The 20956-nt window shown below is 35.1% G+C and overlaps 1 protein-coding gene and 2 long non-coding RNA genes across 16 annotated transcripts in view; 1 reads left to right on the top strand and 2 right to left on the bottom strand.

Annotated features, from left to right (window-relative positions):
- The window catches only part of Eip93f (Ecdysone-induced protein 93F), a 150626-nt gene extending 142274 nt beyond the window's left edge, over window positions 1-8352 (bottom strand). Inside the window, exon 1 of one of the 2 annotated variants that reach the window (XM_083103966.1) lies at window positions 8157-8352. The gene's annotated coding sequence lies outside the window, so the exon portion shown is untranslated. Of the gene's footprint in view, window positions 1-6356; window positions 6950-8156 lie in introns of those variants that run through there. The other variant, XM_083103957.1, reaches the window with a different exon arrangement.
- The window catches only part of LOC145974447 (uncharacterized), a 112891-nt gene that overhangs the window by 16558 nt on the left and 75377 nt on the right, over window positions 1-20956 (top strand). For all 5 annotated transcript variants that reach the window (XR_014439691.1, XR_014439689.1, XR_014439678.1 and 2 more), the window contains exon 2: window positions 10932-11107. This is a non-coding gene — a long non-coding RNA (uncharacterized LOC145974447). The remainder of the gene's footprint in view (window positions 1-10931; window positions 11108-20956) is intronic.
- LOC145974398 (uncharacterized) overlaps window positions 10513-20956 on the bottom strand; it is a 203879-nt gene continuing 193435 nt past the window's right edge. For 4 of the 9 annotated variants that reach the window (XR_014439664.1, XR_014439657.1, XR_014439661.1 and 1 more), the window contains one exon: window positions 10513-11030. This is a non-coding gene — a long non-coding RNA (uncharacterized LOC145974398). The remainder of the gene's footprint in view (window positions 11031-20956) is intronic. The other 5 variants (XR_014439666.1, XR_014439663.1, XR_014439665.1 and 2 more) reach the window with 3 other exon arrangements.

Raw genomic sequence — 20956 nt, 5'->3', positions numbered from 1 at the left:
AATCGAGAAAAATATATTCTTATGATTTAATTTCCTTCAATGGAAAAGAAACAATGTTAAATAGAAAATAACATTTTTAAATCAAAAATTAATATATAATTTATAATATATAAATAATTTTCTTAAAGTAGAATTAAATAATTATATATTCTTGAGGTAACAATTACAATATTAAAATAAGACTATAATATTGTTAAAATTTAAAATTATTAAATTCTTCCAAAAAGATTATAAATTGTTGCGTATATACGAAACAATGAACGCGTTAGTTTAATATATAAGTTTCGATTTGACACTTATTTTTTTCTGTGCATGACAGCTTCAGTTTCTCCCTCGCAGTTTTCTTTATTTACGGATAAAAAGTTTTAATATCTGCACTCGAGAGGAAAATATTTGTGCGGGGAAACACACATTTTATACGCTAATTTTACATTTTGAAATAAAATATCACTCATGATGCGTTCCACGTTGATGTATTTAATATCAGATTAATGAAGAGTGTGCGTTGATAAGTGCGATATTCTCTCTTTCTAAAGGAGCGAGCGCAAATAATAAGCGTATATTTCTTTGGCAATTAATACTCAAGACACCCAACATTACGTCTATTCATACGTTTCTAATGACATTACACACTTGCGGTTTCTTTACCATGTCTGAGCAAACACTTTACGTCTAAAAGCCGCGTCTCTCTCTTCTAATTGGCTTAATATTTTCCCCTTTTAAGCGCTACCTACGCCGTGTTACGGCCACTTATTATTCGACATTCCGGATTTTATTCAATTTTTGAATTGACCTCACGAAATGCACGGACGATATGAATGCAGTGCAAAGAGATAGTCCTTAAAAACGTCGATTTTCCTTGCAATTTATAATAAACCTTTATTATGTTGCTTTAGTAATATGTGTTAAAAAAATATTATCGTCTTCCAATTTTAAAATAAGTATAATTATAAAAAATAAGTCTTAATTTGTAATAAAAAAAGAAAAATTGCGCATTTTAAAATTAAAAATTAAAAGAAAAAATTGGCTCAAATAATAAGAATAATCAAAAGATTAAAAATTGCCAGGCTCTTGCTCGCCAATTTTTAATTTTTTGATTATTCTTATTATTTGAGCCAATTTTTTCTTTTAATTTTTAATTTTTTTATTATTCTTATTATCTGAGCCAATTTTTCTTTTAATTTTTAATTATTGTTGTTACGTGAACCAATATTTAATCTTTTAATTACACGTTTCCTTTCGAGAAAAATTCCGATTGTACAGCCAGTCTCGTGGTTATCGCAACATTGTAAGCGAATCTGTATGGAATGCGCGACGTGGAAGAAGAAAAAGTGGTTTGGCACGACGATTACGTGCTCGGGGCACTCCTGAAACAAAGCGTCCGCTGTCCTGCCGACCAGCATGACCTATCCCAATGCGTGCCAACACGCGTACGCACGCGATGCGTACCGTGTATAAGCGAAAAGTCCGTTGGTCTCCATCATTCGCAGCTTAAAACAGCGTAATCTCCAAGTCATCCATTTTTTAATCACATTTTTAATCAAAATTTCAAGCTCGCAGTGTCAACTTTTATTATTATTATTAATAATAAAAGTTGACACTGCGAGCTTGAATTAATTATATTATTATTATTATTATATATTATAACCATTTTATCGCAGGTAATGATACATTTTCGCGGAACATCATTTATTTTTCTAATATGTACGTACATTTACTTCAATAACCTACGCGCCGTTTCGCAAAATAATTTTAATGGAATTCAATTAAATCGATTACGCGGCAATATTTCTCATTTTCTGAGGATCTCGTCGATTAATCGTTAATTGAGGCAAAACTATCTTGATAAATTCGAGATAATGCACGTTATTCCAGGATTCATCCGCGCGTGATAAAATGGAAATCAGCATGATCGAGGCCGAATTTCCACATCGCGACTATCGCAAGTTAAACGCTCGCTTCCGAACGAACTCGCGGGAGTTTAAATTCGACCGCATGCGGCCGAGCCGCGGCTCGAATTCGTCTTTCGTATCGCGCCGCACGAATGGAGTGTCAAAGCGCGCGCGTGCATCGGGGACATCGATAAAGCGCAATTAGCGAAATTATATTGCGCCCGCACTGTTGCGCCCAGGCCAACGCAACGAATCGATTACGCGCCTGCTACTTTTTTAAACATCGTTCGCTCGCTCTCTCTCTTTCTCTATCGATCGATCGGACACCAATACACGCGACATGCTCTAAACAATCTGAAACCGGACACGACCGCTTTCTGACTCATTCGCGACACTCTGTCAGTCAAGGGGTACGTAATAATTTTACGAAAAACGGTCGATATTGAATAAATTCCACCAATTGTGAATTTATTTGATTCTACTTCATAGTTACGAGATATTAAAACTGAGGTAATCATCCTCGATATTCTATCTTTGATTCTTTGCAAATTTTGGCGACTGCTCTCTTAAACTGAATCGATGAAATGTCACTGATTAAAGTATGATTTCATCGAAAATAGATATTTCATTTTCATTTTTCAAAGAAAACATATTTTGTTGCTCCATCTTATGTCTCGTTGATTATGGCAATAAAATTTGATTGAAGAATCAATAATGATTGTACATATTTGCAACATGTAGTTTTGTATTTTTTTTTTATTCTACGATCTGAAACATTCGCGAAAAATGAACAAGATTCTTGATCAGAAATTCAAATGTCAACTTAAAATAAAAAAATTGGCTCAAATAATAACAATGTTTACTTTTTTAATTATTCAAATATTAAATTTAATTTTTCAATTATTCAAATATTTCTTTAACAAAATATATTTCCAAATAATATTCATTGAAATAGCCGCAATTAATTACTAATAATTTTTTCAATGAGATTTTATTAATTTATACTGCTTTTAACTAATACCATCAAGCTATTCACTGCTTTTCAATGATAGTATACTGATTTTATTTGAGAGAATGAAACAACAAAGAAGTATTTTTTCACAAGTCCCGAATGAAATAATCCATCTTGTATTTTAGTTGTATCACATAATGACGTTGAAAAATTTTTTTTGAATTTTGTAAAGTCAGATATAGATATAACGTTTTGTGTTTGCGAAAAATATTAATTTTATCAGGACTTGTATATTTGCAACAAGTAGCCTTTATATTTTTTTTTATTCTACGATCTGAAAAATTCGCGAAAAATGAACAAGATTCTTGATCAAACATTCAACTTAAAATAAAAAATTGGCTCAAATAATAACAATGTTTACTTGTTTAATTATTCAAATATTAAATTTAATTTTTCAATTATTTAAATATTTCTTTAACAAAATATATTTCCAAATAATATTCATTGAAATAGCCACAATTAATTACTAATAATTTTTTCAATGAGATTTTATTAATTTATACTGCTTTTAACTAAAACTATCAAGCTATTCACTGCTTTTCAATAATAATATACTGATTTTATTTAAGAAAGTTGAAACAACAAAGAAGTATTTCTTCACAAGCCCCGAATGAAATATTCCATCTTGTGTATTTTACTTGTATCACATAATGACGTTGAAAGATTTTTCTTGAATTTGCAGTCAAATATAGATATGACGTCTTGTGTTCGGGAAAAAAATAAATTTTATCAGGACCTGATTGTCTTTCTCTCTCTAAATGAGACCTCCACTATAAATCTCTACATAAGAACGTTCGTCTTGATCGAGTCAAGTTGTGTATTTGCGTTTTGTTCGCCGTACATTATCTGCAACCGCAGCGGGAATGATGAAAGAGCCAGGCACTTCATTAAGAAACAGGCGGACAATTCCACGGCCGTTGATCTCCATTGTTTACGCGCCTCGGCTGTTTAAACGGGAATTGAACATCTCGAATTAATTGCAAGATAGCTTCGCTTTCGATGTTTCTCGTCGCTTACTTTAAAGACGTTCAAATCACATGGACAAATTTAAATTTTCGCCAATTCGTCCTGACTTATTCGCGAAGAGCAAAGACACAATCATACCAATATCTATGCATCTTTTAATCCCCCTCTCTCTCTCTCGCATTGTTCTCTTGCTGTTTTACAAGTAATCTTTGTATAAGTATTCCGTGCAAGTTTATTCGCAGAGATATGACTATTTTAAATTGTCAAGGATATCGAAATAAATTTCCAAGCGAGCGAAACCCGTTTCGAGCTCGTAAAAGTCCCGAGAGGAGAGGGATAAAAATGGCGCGTTTATTAGCAATCGACATCGGATAATCCTCGGCGGCATCGCGTAGCCTAACAGTAAATCGCGACCCTGCGAGGGCCCCCTTTGTACCGTCGTACGTGGGCGTCGTAATGACTCGGTTTCATACACCGAGCTCCACAATAGATTTCACAACCGTTACGGCACATGTAGCAGGAACACGCGCGCGTGTCTTATTGCGCGAGAAAAGTGACAGTTCGTAGCATTGCACTTGGAGGAGGTAACGCAACGCGCTCCGCGCTCGCTGCATCTCGTTATCGTTCGGCTTTATCAGCTTTATTCGTGGCAGCGGCGAGAGCGAGTTCTATTGAGCCGAATGTCATCGAGTCCAAGCGGCAACGACAACGACACTGTCAACGACGTCAGCAAATCGGCGCAGACTCCACCGAGAGGACCGAGGGACCGTTCTATCTGCGACAACAGCCAACGGATTGATCCCCTTTAAAGCCTCTCTGTTCGCCTTGTCGCCTCTCTTTGGCTGCTTAATTCAAGAGTTTGCCCGAAAAGCGACGTATCCAACGTGACATCGTGCATAATTTGTATCGTCAATTTTTTATCAGCTGATCGTACCCCGCTGAAGGATAATGATTACGTTTCTGATGCTATAGGGCTTTTGAATTTTCTTTACTTGAGAGATAGTACAATTTTTACTCACGACTCTTTTTAGCATCAATTGTTTTATTTTTTTATTATTTCCAATAAACGTTCGATATTTCGCGACGATCGTAAAACTTTCATCTCGAGCTACAGTTTGACAGATGTTTATGTTCTCTGTTTAGCAATGTAAAATTGCAACAGATTGATGGTTTTTCTTTTTTTGCATAAGTTCAGAGCAATCGATAGAAAAACATGTTTATTCATGTTAACAAGACTCATGAGGGAAAAATGGATCCAGATTTAATTCCATATTTTTTTTACCTTCAATATTATCTGATAAGACTTCGATTTGCATCCCATTACGTCTATTAAGTATCTAATCTATCATATTTTCCGCATTTTATTTTATTGGTGCGTCAGAATTTAAATAAAATTCAAATAAAAAATAACGTCTAATGACGTTAAATAAAAAAAGAAAGCGGTCGTGTATTATTGTCGTAGGAGGAAAACCTAGGCCTGGGAGACCTGCAAAGTGCAAGGTGCAAAGTAGACGAAGCATTAACGTATTTATCGATGAATCGAGAAGAACTTGCATTTGCCAAATTGCCAATTCACTTTGCGCAAACTCGGCCAACTATCCAATGAAGTCGAATCGGTTTAAACCTGCAGCCTGAAGAATTTCAATATCCCCGTGGGCGAAAAATTCTCACCTCGCACCTTGTCGACGAGGCGAGAAGCTGCGAAATACGAAGTATATTCGGATAATCGCTAGAGCACAATAATACTTTACGCCGAATTGCGTATCCCGTTGCTAGAAAATCGTATAACGCATGTTGTTACCCAACTAGGCCGAATATCTCGCTTATAATACTCTCTTAAGTGGAATCAGTGTATTATCGCTGCAAATCAATGAAATCTCTGAACCTGAAGGAATCTGTTAATGACTGTTTCAATCAGTAAGATTTCAAGATATTTGTATATCTTGTATATATCATATTATATGAGATAAATTTATAGCAATGTATATTTTTTTTAAAATACCCGAGTTTTTTTATTAAAAATCTTAGTCATTTTTTATACTTCAAATTATATTTCAAGAATAAAAATGTAATAAGTACAGGTATAATTCTGAATTTTTTAATATTAATTAATTGTAATAATAATATAATAATAATTTTAATAATATTAAATTATATATATAATAATAATTTTAATAATAATTATTTCATTCAAAATATAAATGTATAGGGCTTCTCTAAAAAATAGCAATTTAAAATAAATAGGGAAAGTTTTCAAAGTTCCATCTTGTAAATATATGCACGATTATTACTGATTTTTCAATCAATTTTTCATGATGAAATATAAAAACTAAAGAGCAAAGTATGAATATAATTTTCGCTAAAGACCAGTGAAACACTCAGTAGTTTACAAATAAAATTTCGTACATCGCTGCTTTAATCAGACATATTTTTAGCGATTCAGATTTAAGAGAGTATCGCAGAAAAATTGATAATAAAATATTTACCGGGTGTCGCCTTTAGTGCCTTTGCATATGCGTGATGGACACATGTGGTCGCAGCTTCTTATCTGTGTGTGTTGGCTCCTTGCGAATCAGTCTAGATTAAACGTTCTTTTTTTTTTTAATTTTTACATGCGATTTTCAAGACTATCGCGCACGTGCCTTCTTCGGGGAAAACTCGCGTTGATAACGTAAATCGCTGACGATCCGCATATAAAGGGTATCTTGGGTTATCAATCGCGAGATCGTTCGTGAAGCCTTTACTTTTATTCGCAAACTTTCTCCAATTCGCCGAAAAAGAAACGTCAATTCACTGTACTTATAGGATTATGTGCGTACACGTGGACTTTTATATCCGGTCGCGCCTCGAGATGCAAACGGTTAGGCGTTGCCTAATTGCACTAATCACTCGTGAACCGAATCGAGAAATTCGATATCGAGAGAGCGGTTACCATTGTTCGCGCGCGAATTGCGAATTGCCAGGTGTATCGTTCGATGATATCGATCAACGATAAGCGACAATTAGAGAGAGAGAGAGAGAGAGAGGAACGCAGCGAAAGATCTCGGGCGAATCTCTCTCGACCCTCTAATCCACGATTCCGAGTCGCGGCGATTATCAGCGTTCACGCTGTACCATTCGCTACCGCTATTGCCGGGAAACATACACAGACGCGAAATGTACACGACACACGTATACACGGCACTTTCGACGAGATTCACGTTCGTACATGTGTATATTTTCCACGAAGATGGAACGAAATCGGGCGCGCGCGCGCGCGCGCACGTGCGTTTGACACTTGACACACTGTCACAGCGCGCGGGAGGGAAATCTCGGTATTCGCGCGTATTATGCGTGCGCGCGCGGAGAGAGCGCACCTTAAATACAGTCCGCAAAGCCGATTCGCCAGCCTCGCTCAAAGTGTCTCTGTTTCGCTGACTCGGACAGCATGTTGTTCCGTACTGGCCGTCTGCACGGAACGTGCATCCAGATAACACCCGTCGATTCACTAACCTACCTCACTCCACCGCGCTACAGGGTGGTCCAAATTATGCGCGCCACGCTCCGCCGAGCTCGACTCGTTTCGCTCGACACTTGGACGGGTAAAACGATCGGCGTCTCTACAGGGTGTACGATTTCTAAACCGTGTATCGATTATGCCTTCGATTTTCCTTTTGAAATTTCACGCCATATTTTTTAAGGCAAAATAAAATTTTCACGTAAAAAAGACTATAATAAAATGTGAGATAATTTTATCATCATATCTTTGCGACAAGTTCCTCTTTTTCACGAAGATCAGAGTTCATTAAGTATCATTTATTGTTGCCGTAAAATGAACGTCAAAAATGACAGGAGGAGATATGATAATTATTGATTTTTTCTAACCTATGCTTGAAAATAGAGCTTGAAAAAAGGAGGATAAGAAGATATTTGTTATTCACGTGCGAAATATTCAAAGTGTGACACTAAGGGCCATCGCACATGAAATTACATAGAAGACCGTATGGACCAATGAGCATCGAGTATTAAGTCGCCATATTGACTTACATAACATAATACTCGATGCTCATTGGTCCATATGGTCTTACACAATTTCATGTGCAATGACTCTAATACATTACAAGTAAATTAAAAAACGATATACTAGCGAAAGCTGTAGAATGAATGAATGAATTAAAATTAAAATCATTAATCAAAATCATTAACCGAATTTTTTCCCATAACTGTTTCCGTAAATGAAGACACATATGTATCAACAATCATGTTTACTCAAATGCACCGATTATATGTCATTTCTTCCTACGTACCTGATTGTTACTCTCCTCTCGCTCCTTTCGGCTCCTGGTTACACCTCGAAAAGCGACAGAACATCCTCGATGTAAGATTTTATATCCTTTGTACATCCACGTGCGTTTCACTCACAATTGAAAACCAAACAAACTCACGGAATCGATTTACTCACTCGCGATCCGCGAACCTTACAAGGAAAATCCGCCATATGCAATGACGTAGATCACTTCGACGCCGAAGATTGATTTACGAATCGTCGAAAGACGCAAACTTCAAGCGCATCGAAACGATTCTCTCGTTCACTCTCGATACACTCGAAATCTACGCACTCGCGACCGATAAAAAAAAACGCGACGAACGCGTCGCGTACTCGACCTCGTCCTTGTATCAACGCGACGCGACTGAAACGATTACGGAAAATTTAGGAAGGTTTGGTAGGGTGGGGTGGGGTGGGATGGGGTCCCGCGTTTCGCCGAGCGTCTCTCAGTTTCCAGGAAAAGTCCCGAGGCGATCCACCTCTCGCGATGTAAACATAAATATTAAAAGTGACGCTTTGAAAGGTCTCGATTTCGGTTTTCGGCGAGAATAAAATTCCACTCTCTCTCTCTCTCTCTCTCTCTCTCTCTCGAAAGAGGTTTCGATTACGCGCCAAAGCATCGAAGTATATTTTGGAGCGAAATGTAAAATGGCGGCCCATCTGTCGGTGAGTAAAAATGATTATTGTACGCAAATTGTGTTGATAGATATATGTCTTAATTTACGGAAATAATTTATAACAAAAAAATCTGGTTACCTTTTATAGTTAAATGATTCCCTCGTCTCGATTAATTCTCTCGTTGCTCTCGTTTCGCGAATAATTATCATATTTTTCGACGAGATTTGACAGCGCGAGTGATTTTATACATTCGTTTAATATACTTTTAATATATATTTAATATATACTTTAATATATTTTGACAGCTCTAATGGATTTCAGCAGTAAATAATTCCATGTGATTTTATTCATCGGGTATGAATTTCATATCAAATTTATCATGAAAAAGGTCGTAACGCATTTTGAATGATTGTCTATGATTAAGCTAATTTATAAATAATTTCCTAGATTAAATGTTGCATTTATCTGCTTTATTATTCTTGCATCGACAAATGTGTTTCTCTTTTCAATTTTGGAATTTGTTCAATAATATATGGCGTGAGAAAATTATTTTGCTAAAAAAAAAAGCGGGATAAAATAAAACATAATGTAGGTCGAAATTGTTATTATATATATGGTGGCAAATATAGGTTATTTCGATTTCAAAAAAAATATAAAAAAAGAAGATTTAAACGATGCTCTTGAAATCTCGATCGGTTTACGAGCGATAAATAAAACTCATTTATAAATAATGATAAACACTATTTTTCACGGCAGAATATTTCTTTGGAACTTCTGGAAGAATGATAGAAAAATGTTGCAGGCTTAATTATATTTCAATAATTAAATAAATAAATAATGAATCCACTTCATTCACTGGGTAGCTTAATTTTCTCATCGATTTCATTCGTCGTGATGTCGATGCGCACAGTATCACTGCAACAAGCGGCACAATTAAATGACACGAAATCTCGCGATCTCGCAGGATGCGAAAGACGTGTCTGCGTCAATATCGATCACAATAAGCGACGCGGCGTCGACGAGTCACGATTTCAACATCGCGAGACCCGCCACGAAACTGGTATATAATTATTATCGCGGATTAATCTCGCTAATGTGTTCTTGCTCTTTGTTTCATCGCGTGTATTTGTTCTTCCTGTATAAAAAAAAGCTGTATAAAAAAAATCGCCGAGATATATATATGTTACTTTTATGTCCCTTTTCTTACACCATACGTTGCACTAACATTTGCATGGGCGCCAAAAATTTTTTTTCTAAGAAAGTATCTAAGTGTTCTTAAATAAATATATGAATACACAAATTAATATACAAAATCATAGATACAATTGTTTTAAGACGCACACAATAAAGCTTTTACTGCATACGTATTTTTAATAATTCTAATAATATTTATGTAGATAGAATAATAGAAAGAATACTAAAGAAAATTATTATTATTAATTAAAATTATAAAGAAAATTATAAATTAAATTATATGGCCTAATATAAATATATGTATACATATATTTTTATATTAGATTATATATATTTTAATTTTATTTAGATTATATAATCTAATATATTCTAAAATAATGGTTTTAAGGACGCACGCAAGAAAGGGTTTAAAGTGTACATATAATATATTTTTCATATAAAATTAATATATTTTATAAATATAAAATATTCATTAAATTATAATATAGAGAGAATATTCATATTAAAATCAAATTATATAATAAAATAACATATGAATTTTTCCAATATTGAGAAATATTGAAAAATATTATTCTACAATATTTGAGAAATATTGAAATGCTAATTATTGAATATTATATATATTATTAAAATATTTTAAAAACTAATTAAAATATAGATTGTTTGGCAAGCTTTTTTGACAAATTTTTTGTAACGTTTTTATTTGATGTTGATGAATTATTTTCTGCTTTCTATAAATTGTTCTAAATTTTTATTCTAAATTTTTATTTAATTTATTTTTCGAGAAATGTCCTTTATATCGACTTTTCGAGAAAAATTCAAACGGCAAGCGTATAATCTCTATGCGCTCTTCACTTATGTTTTCTTTTCCTTTGAAGTTTATCGACGCTGTCGATTGCCATCACATTAACGATTGCGTTCATCAATGACTGTATCTTTCCAGATAAACTAGATTATCTTCGTCTGATGCAGCGATTCGTCGAAGGACTGACACTGCAACGGCAAACAATGATGTGACTCCTCTATTTCTGCTTCTTTTCCCCTGCAATTAATAAAGACACATGTCAGTCACTTCATCATTCATTCAGCCAAAATTGTTGTGACATCGTCATCGATGAGGTACGTTCTCGACACAATTGCATAGCCCCGTTTCATTGCGTGCAACAGATTTAACTCAGAAATTCTCAGAGTAGAATGAAATGGAATCGATTACACATTTATGGTTTACTTATCAAAAGTCGATGAGATAAGGAAGTGTACATGTTGCAATATTTATAAATACAGTCATTTTATATAAAAAAAGTCTAGTTTTTTATACACATTTCGCTATCTCATCGATTTTAGATGAGTAAACCGTAAATGTGTAACCGATTCTATTTATATATTCTAGATATATATACATAATAATATAAATGGAAGTGTATACAGGGTGTTCAGCACGATTTTTGAAGTACTTTCGGCAATTTAAAAAAAAAAGTCATAAGATGAATTTTCATCTGTTACAATAAAATACAATATAATACAACTGTACATGCAATAAAAAAATTAAAAAAAAAATTTTTTCATGAAGAAATCAATGTAACCTTGAATTTTTTAAATAGCACCATACAATTTTTTTCATAATATTGTAAGAGACTTGAAGATGAATTCAACACATTATAATAACAAAAATAATTTATAATACTATTTAAAATAATGCTACAATTTGATATTAAATATCAATAAAACACTTATTATAGTGCGTTGAATTCGTTTTCAAGTCCTCTACAATATTATAAAAAAAATTGTATAGTGCTATTTAAAAAATTCAAGGTAACATTGATCTCGTGATGAAAAAAATTTCTTTACAAATTTTTTTAATGCATGAAACGAATGAAAATTCATCTTGTAACATTTTTTTTAAATTATCGGAAAAAATCACGAATCGTGAACCCTGCATACGCTAATAATAAAAAGCTGCTATAATGATAAAAAAATATCGATGCCTTCGCCTATAAATCGAAAGCAATAACAATTTACTCAAGACGTGAAATTTGCATTTCGCTTAATTACGAGATTATTGATTTTTCGTACGGATTTAGCTCAAATTTGCGCACATGTGTATACATTTTCTGAGACAACGTGTAGCATCGCGCATTATTATATATGCAAGTGTCTCATAACGCGTGCGTGGCGCATGTCTGGCTGAAAAAGAAGCGTGCCCGTCGATTAAAAGCGCTCTTTCTCTCTCTCTCTTTTGCTCCAAATACTATTCGCAAATAATACGCAACTGGCGTTTGCTTCGGAGCAAACGCTAATGCGACGTCTGGAGCGCTGAAAATGCGACGTCTAATGCGCTGAAAAATACGTGCTCTCTCCTGTTGTCCTCCCTCCTGGTGCCCCTTACCCTTACATCTTACCTTAACGGCGCATCGCTCATTAAACAAGGAGAACGCGTTATCCGTCCTTGGGTTAAATTATCGATACGACGCGACGCCACCGACGTCGCATACTGATCGTCGTAAGCCAGATTAATGGAATTCTATTGGGAGCAGACGCGGCGTCGTTGGCCGCGCGTCCGGGAGAGTGACGACCTTATCAGCGCGCTATTTTGGTGGCGGCAATAACGTCACTCGAAACGCGCCGTCGACGACGTCGATCGTCGATCCCGGCCGCCAGGGCTGCCAGGTGCAGATCCTGAATTCTGCGATAAAATCTGCGCGCTGAAATAATGCTCTTTCGCTTGCAGCCTCGTCGAGATTGACGGGAACAAGGCCGAGACAAGGTCGGAATCCGCCGATGATTATAGAACCGATTGTTTTATAATGTACGACTCTGTGAATGACCCAAAAAACGGATTTAGAAAAAACAACAACGATCCGTCTGATCTGCCGCGTCTTTTTTGCATCTCGCGATCGATTGCGTGACGTGTATAATTAAGCGATTAAGAAGCTTGATATGACTCTTCATATAAAAATATATAGATTTACATAAAGATACGTGTAATATAATAATGCCTTCGCGCTTAGCTTGTGCAATCTTATCTTGTTACGTTGTAGAAGGAGAAGCCTGGCGTATTAATTTTCTCGCATGTCGAAAAATTAATTACGAAACTCACGCGCATTATCGTCGAGTACATATTTTTCAGGTCTTCGAACGCGTTGAGATATTTGAATTTAATATTAGCCTCATTGTCAGTGCAATAAGAGTGCGTGTTGATGTTAAAATGTTTTCAATTAACGAATCTTTGCGTCAAACTTTTAGTTTGCGGATATATTTATGGAAATTAATTCACTCGCGTGATTATTTCACGTCCCATTCCAGACAACGTTATTCGATGAGGATTTATAATTTTCGATGAGGATTTATAATTTTTTACTTTTGATGATTTATATTTTTAAACTTTTAGTTTGCGCATATCTTTATGGAAATTAATTCACTCACGCGTGATTATTTCAGATCCTATTCCAAGACAATATTTTTCGATGAGGATTTATAATTTTCTATGGATTTATAATTTTCGATGAGAATTTATAATTTTTCGTTCTATGAAAACGTATCGAATAGCCTACCTATGCAAAATTAATTAGACATTCAGCACTTATGGTAGAATCGAATTTGTATTTCACAAACATGTTTTTGTTCATACCTTTCAAGTACATTAAATGAATACAGTTTACCATTATGTCGCACAGACTCGTTAATTTAATATGACGTATAAAAGGAAAGCTCGAGTGTGTTGCCGTTGCTGGTCGTCACGCAAAAGGGCGATCAACGGAAGAAGCATTAAGAGAGCAGATCTCAGGAATAGCGGTTCAAGATTTCAGGAACGAACCGTAATCGTTAAATAACGTAGCGATTTAACGACAAAAAAGTTTTCACTTTAGTGTAACTCTCTCCGCACGCACGTTTCTTTTCATTATCTGCATAATTTTGACGTATATCGAGGGATCGTTCGTTTCAATCGCTTCTAAAATAAACATTGTTGGTTGACAAATCAGTGTTGTGGAATCTGAATGTGCGGCCTGTACATGCTTATCAGCGATACTTTATTCTGGCGCAAATAGCTGGAAACGAGGAACTGGTTTTTCAACGATGCCTCTCCGTCAGATGCGTTCGACCGCCTCCTCTCCTCTTTGGCATTTCGCGATCGCGGGCATTTTAATCTCGTTTATTCAAAGATTCTTAAAATCTTCGTCTAAAATCTGTAAACGTGAGAAAATTAAAATTGACAATTTCGACTCGAGATGATATCTATGTGCATCAGCCATTAGTAGTCACATTTACAAACTACATAAATTATATGTGCCTATTTCCTACAATATAGTTTGAAGATCTATCGATTTCTAGAATCTTGAAAAATTAATATTAATACATAATTAAAATACATATATGTGCTTTTCTTATATTGTCTCTTTTTTTTAATTTTACTTTTGTTATATGTACTGTTAACTTTCCTCTTTTCTTTTTTTGTTTCTTGTATTTTTTATTTTATAATATTATTATTATGTAATCAAAAGGAATTTTGAGTGAATAAATTTATCTGTAAAGGCAAAGAGTCCTAGACACAAGTGGGAATGTGTGAAAGAATTTTTTATATAAAAAAATTATAAATTATAAAACTGTATATTTTTAATACAATTTATAATTTGGTAAAAAATTTCACACACTTCCTCTGTGTCTAGGGCCCTTTGCCTTTATTGCTTTGTGTTTCTTTATATCATATGAGCCTCTCAAGCCTCTCTTATTAATTTTAAATTTATCTTTCTCTCATCTTTGTAATTAAAAAATTAAAATAAATTAATTAAAATTAGTTTTTTCGATCGTAGTGCACGACAGATTTACGAAAAGCTGGAAGTGACTCGAGACAAATATCGCGATGCATTGCGGAAAAACGTTACGAAATTTCGTTGCAATGATCGAGTTATCGCGCCGACATCCTCGTTCGATGCACATTGGTCGTAAAATCGCGATAGCATTTTCGGCATGAGTCATATTCCTTTCCTCGGAGTCACTTGCCTTACACGTGTCAGATATGCGAAGATATGGATGAGACATTCGCTTCTGAAATTTTAATCGAATTTTTTCTCCCGCTTTCTCAATTATCGAGTTATTTAAAAAGCACTCTGATCATTCTTCTTTGAAACTACTTAATCCATCTATTTTGCCGAGAGCTCTTCTTTTAAACCTCTGAAATAAGAAACTGTTTACTGTCTATTCGAGGTGCAAAAAGAAGTTTAATTTTTATAGAAATCAAGTTCATCTAAATCCTCTGGAAATATAAGAAAATTAAAGTTGAAAATGGAAGTAAAATTTCGACGGAAGATACATGTGTCATCTGCATCTGTCATTAATAATTATATTTACAAAATTATCTAAATTTTATACCTGCGTATCTTCTATCAGATAGTATCTTTAAAGAAAGTTTATTGAGTCCTAGATTCAATTCTCAAAGACGATTGATATTAATTACATTAACATAATTCACGCAAGAATCGAAAATATCCCTTTACAAATTAAAATTGAAAATGGAAGTAAAATTTCGACGTGAGATGCATGTGTCATCTGCATCTATCAATAATTGTATTTACAAAATTATCTAAATTTTATACCTGCGTATTTTCTACCAGATAGTGTCTTCAAAGAAAGTTTATTGAGTTCTAGATTCAATTCTCAAAGACGATTGATATTAATTATACTAACATAATTCACGCAAGAATCGAAAATATTCCTTTACAAATTAAAGTTAAAAATAAAAGTAAAATTTCGACGCGAGATACATGTGTCACCTTCATCTGTCAATAATTGTATTTACAAAATTATCTAAATTTTATACCTGCGTATTTTCTACCAGATAGTGTCTTCAAAGAAAGTTTATTGAGTTCTAGATTCAATTCTCAAAGACGATTGATATTAATTATACTAACATAATTCACGCAAGAATCGAAAATATTCCTTTACAAATTAAAGTTAAAAATAAAAGTAAAATTTCGACGCGAGATACATGTGTCACCTTCATCTGTCAATAATTGTATTTACAAAATTATCTAAATTTTATACCTGCGTATTTTCTACCAGATAGTGTCTTTAAAGAAAGTTTATTGAGTCCTAGATTCAATTCTCAAAGACGATTGATATTAATTACATTAACATAATTCACGCAAGAAAATATCCCTTTACAAATTAAAGTTAAAAATGGAAGTAAAATTTCGACGCGAGATACATGTGTCACCTGCATCTGTCAATAATTGTATTTACAAAATTATCTAAATTTTATACCTGCGTACCTTCTATCAGATAGTATCTCCAAAGAAAGTTTATCGATTTCTATTCAATTCTCAAAGACGATTGATATTAATTATACTAACATAATTCACGCAAGAAAATATCCCTTTACAAATTAAAGTTAAAAATGGAAGTAAAATTTCGACGCGAGATACATGTGTCACCTGCATCTGTCAATAATTGTATTTACAAAATTATCTAAATTTTATACCTGCGTACCTTCTATCATATAGTATCTCCAAAGAAAGTTTATCGATTTCTATTCAATTCTCAAAGACGATTGATATTAATTATACTAACATAATTCACGCAAGAAAATATCCCTTTACAAATTAAAGTTAAAAATGGAAGTAAAATTTCGACGCGAGATACATGTATCACCTGCATCTGTCAATAATTGTATTTACAAAATTATCTAAATTTTATACCTGCGTACCTTCTATCAGATAGTATCTTCAAAGAAAGTTTATCGATTTCTATTCAATTCTCAAAGACGATTGATATTAATTATACTAACATAATTCACGCAAGAGTCAAACATCCCTTTACATGCCTTCCCTTCAGGACATTCATTCAACACACACGTAACGTCGATTAATGAATGCGCCAAGCGGGATTCTCGCAATCTTATTGACCATCACATCACCTCCTTCTTCCCTCGTTCGCGCATCTGCGACAATAGATGCAACAACGTGCCGCATGTAAAGCATCGTCCGGGTCGGACACAAGCATATGGGGTAGGTATTTTTGCGACGAGCGTCTAGACGCTCGCAATTGTTGGCGGCGGTTCGTTTGTTTGTCCGGAGGACTGTGTGTGTCCCCGGACGCGTGTCTTAAATTCAGCTTTATCAGCGTCGTTCGCTCTCGTTTCGCGACACTCGTCGAATGTCGTGCCTGAATCGACCGATAGCGAGCGGCCTCGCGCGCACGTATAAACGGGGTAAACGAACTCTTTGTAGCGAGCAGGGAGGGGAGGGAGGGCGAGGGGCACGGTGGGGAGTGATCGGCGAAGGGGCAGGGGGGAGGGGGGCACCGAATTGCGAGCCCAAAGTGCATCCGACGATAACGGAGACCGATATTATGCTCGTTTCGCAGCGACGTATCCGTTTCGTTACATGTCGCGCGCGTTCCTCGCAATTGCTCGCGCGATTGTTGGAAATTTTTTTCTTTTTTTTTTCTTCTCTTTCGTTTTTGATAGATTCGCCTCCCGCGCTCTCTAATCGCTCAGATTTAACGTACATTAACAAGACATCTTCCAAGTCTTTTTTTTTTTTTGGTATACTCATCTCTGTATTTCGTCCTTTCGTTATAAATCGCACGTACGCCTATTTATTTTTTCATCATCTTGCACATACATATTTTTAATAGAGCTGCAATTTTATTCGCCGGTAATGCGATTCCTGTTTTGCACGTATCGAGAGTCGCGCGCACGGTAAATTTATATATCTCTGTCGAAATTACCTATAACCAGTGCTAATAAAAAAAAATCTGTTGGCGAGATATTTTTCAATTTGATAAACTTCATCAAACGCACGCAATTGCGATGAAATATTTATGATGATTAAGCGAAACGCTGCGGCCGATTTAAGATGGAAATATTCGGCATAATAGTAATTAATGTATTTTCGTAATGTTGAAGTTTATCGTTCAGTGAATAGGGTATGTAAAATAATGCAAAATAATGTAAAATAATAACGCACCGTTAGAAAAGCCCCCCCCCCCCCGCATTATGTTTAAATACTTGTGCATTTTATTTGCTAAACTTTGCATTGTTTAGTATAGCAATGCCAATAAACCAAATCCGCGATAGTGGGAGGGTGGGTTGCCTAATATAATAGAGGAAAATATGAATAGTGGGAACCACCACCGGGGGGGGGACGGGGGGGAGGGGGGAGGAAAGAGTATAAGCAGGTAGCGGGTACGAAACAAAGCGATGTTTTGCATTCGCTGCCTCGCGTAATAATTACAATCAATTCACTCCGAGAGCGTAACGAGAAACGGGCGGGCGTTGTATGAGTTGCCCGTTAAAATTTACGGCCAGACAATATTCATTGATATTATATGATATTAAAATTTATGGAATATAATATGTTTTACACGCGAAACACGGGACATTTTGCGCGGCTCTAATTGGCTAAAAATCATCCATTCCCTCTCTCGAATTTTAATGAAAAACATATTTAACGACGTAAATAAATGTATCACGTAATACCATATATACATTATTATCAGTCGCATTGTTCGCTTCTTATTACCGATAACATTTTTACGCGTGATCAAATTTCGTGATTGCGCCTCAATTTCAAAACCGGAGGGCTCTCGCAATACGGGGTTTTTTTTTCATCTATCTACCTCGCGAAACTCGCCGCGTATAACTTTAGATATATCGATTTATCGAGATTTTTATCTCATTCTACACTTATCGGATTATCCTCTGTGCCCCGGCATTATATGAAGATTCAATTATTATTCTAAATTACATTATACACCATTTTTGGATATAAAGCGAAAATTGCGCGAGAGGGAGATAATTTTATTTAAATCGCGAAAAATACAATATCCCTTTGCTATTAACCAAAAATCCGGGAAAATGCCAATTATTCCCGAAATGCATAAAATAATCCCGTTAATGTACCTTTCTCGCGCAAAAATTAACGGCTATCTAAATTAAATTTGAAAGAAACTAACGCAACACTCATTTCGCAAATAAAGTAGGATAAAGATTTATCAAATACTTTACCCTCTATATTTTTTAATTTTCTCTACTCCAACTATTTATATCACATTCGTACACATTTAATGTACACGATATTTCCACTACTTTCGCCTCTAAAAAAAACGAATTTATGTCCTAAATGAATAAACCAATCTATTTGATTAAGAAATATAAATAGGTAGAGAGAAAGAAAAAGGTTGATGGAGAGAGAGAGACGAGCAATCTATTCGCTCATTACACATTCGGTCGGCTCGCTGTTTCACCGAGGGTGAAACGCGAACTAGAATCTCGTCAATTCGCATCTACCAGCTAATCAGACGAGCGAGTCGGTTTTTCAACGTATATACCGGTCATCCAGGTTAAGGTGTCATTCGCTGCCCCATTACTTATCGGACACGCGGATTCCTCCGGTACGGCCGATGAGCTGGAAAGGAGAGAAAGAGAGGGAGAGGGAGAGAGAGAGAGAGAGAGAGAGAGAGAGAAATCTCTCGATCCGATACCGCGACGACCTGGAAATTCTCGAGCGAAACTTGCAGTCGTTGCCACGTGATCGGCGTTTCCGCGATTCGGCGATGGCTTAATAAACGCTCGACGAATGATTCGCGACGGCTCGATACTCGATCGCGAGCTTTTCGATCTTATCTATGCCGTAGATCGTTGACTGCGAGCGGTCTCACGCTGCGAAACCGCCGATTTCGAAATCCCGTCCCGCGTGTTATTAGCGCGCACCGATGACGAAACCCGTTGGTATAGACCTACTTTACGGTGTCACGCGGATAATTGCATAATTAATCCCTTTTCCCCGCTCCCCCCTTTCTTTCCTGCCGCCGTATACTTGTATGTGTGCGCCGATATATAGGGTGTTTCTTAATAAGTGCGAAAAATTTTAGATGATTCTTTGTCGAAAATTAAGGGGGTTTTTCACATAAAGATATACTCCTACATCCCTCTCTGTGGAGTTATACTCCTCCAAAAATGGGGGTAAAAATTAGGTTTTTATTTTTTTCTCAAATTTGGAATAAGTTAAAGAAATGAAATTAGGTGGATATTTTCTACTAGTAAAAAGGCTATTTATTGATATTTTTTTCAGCCTCCCGTATTATTATAAGGGGATGAAACTAGCAACCCTTATTCAATTTTTTATTACAACTTTTTAATGGGCCGGAATATGATCATCTAAAAATATGCATTAAAAAGTTTGATTTATTTGGAAACTTTTTTATTTCTTTTATTTTTTTCATAAATTAGTATTTTTCAAGAAAAAAAATACGTTATCGTACACAGCACGATGCTAAATAGCATAGATTTCGAATTACGAGAAGTTAAATTTTAAAATAAAAATAAAATTAGAGTAAATGTTAGGAACAAAAACAAAATTATAATAAAAACCTAAAAAATAAAAACTAATTTTTATCCCCATTTTTGGAGGAGTGTAACTCCACAGGGATATATAATTATATGAAAAACCCCTCTTAATTTTTGACAAAGAATCATCTCCCAAAATTTTTCGCACTTATTTAGAAACACTGTATATGAATCGATCCACGCCCGATCTCGCGGGGAAAATTTTTTCAAAAAATTTTTTTTTCAACTTTGCACCTCGAGTTGAAAAATTTGAATTTTTATAAATTCCTTTGGAAAATTCAAGTCAAAAAAAATTCGAAACTATCTTAGATATTCCTCGATTAGGGGAAAGTAAACGAGAAGAGAGACTTGTGGTTTCAACTTATTCCAAACGAAAACCTCCACGCGATAATTTAGTTAATTTAGTTTACGTTATGCACATTCTTCCCGTGATTACTTGTCCCACTAAGAAACGTCATCATAAGGCGAATGAAATTGCAAATGTTTTTTATTGAAAATGCACTTTGCCGGATTGACCGGCTTTCATCGCACGAGAGTTGATGAGAGTGTCAATATTTTTTCTCTTTTTTTTTTTTAAAGAAATATCTTATCGTAGTTTCGAAGAAATACTGAGCAAATGTACA

The sequence above is a fragment of the Camponotus vicinus genome, unplaced genomic scaffold (assembly GCF_025532165.1).
Source record: "Camponotus vicinus isolate PSW18456_S1 unplaced genomic scaffold, iyCamVici1.0 SCAF_1, whole genome shotgun sequence".
In the NCBI taxonomy this organism is placed as follows: domain Eukaryota; kingdom Metazoa; phylum Arthropoda; class Insecta; order Hymenoptera; family Formicidae; genus Camponotus; species Camponotus vicinus.
The sequence above is the reverse complement of the archived record's forward strand: the minus strand, read 5'-3'. Positions and strand labels throughout refer to the sequence as shown.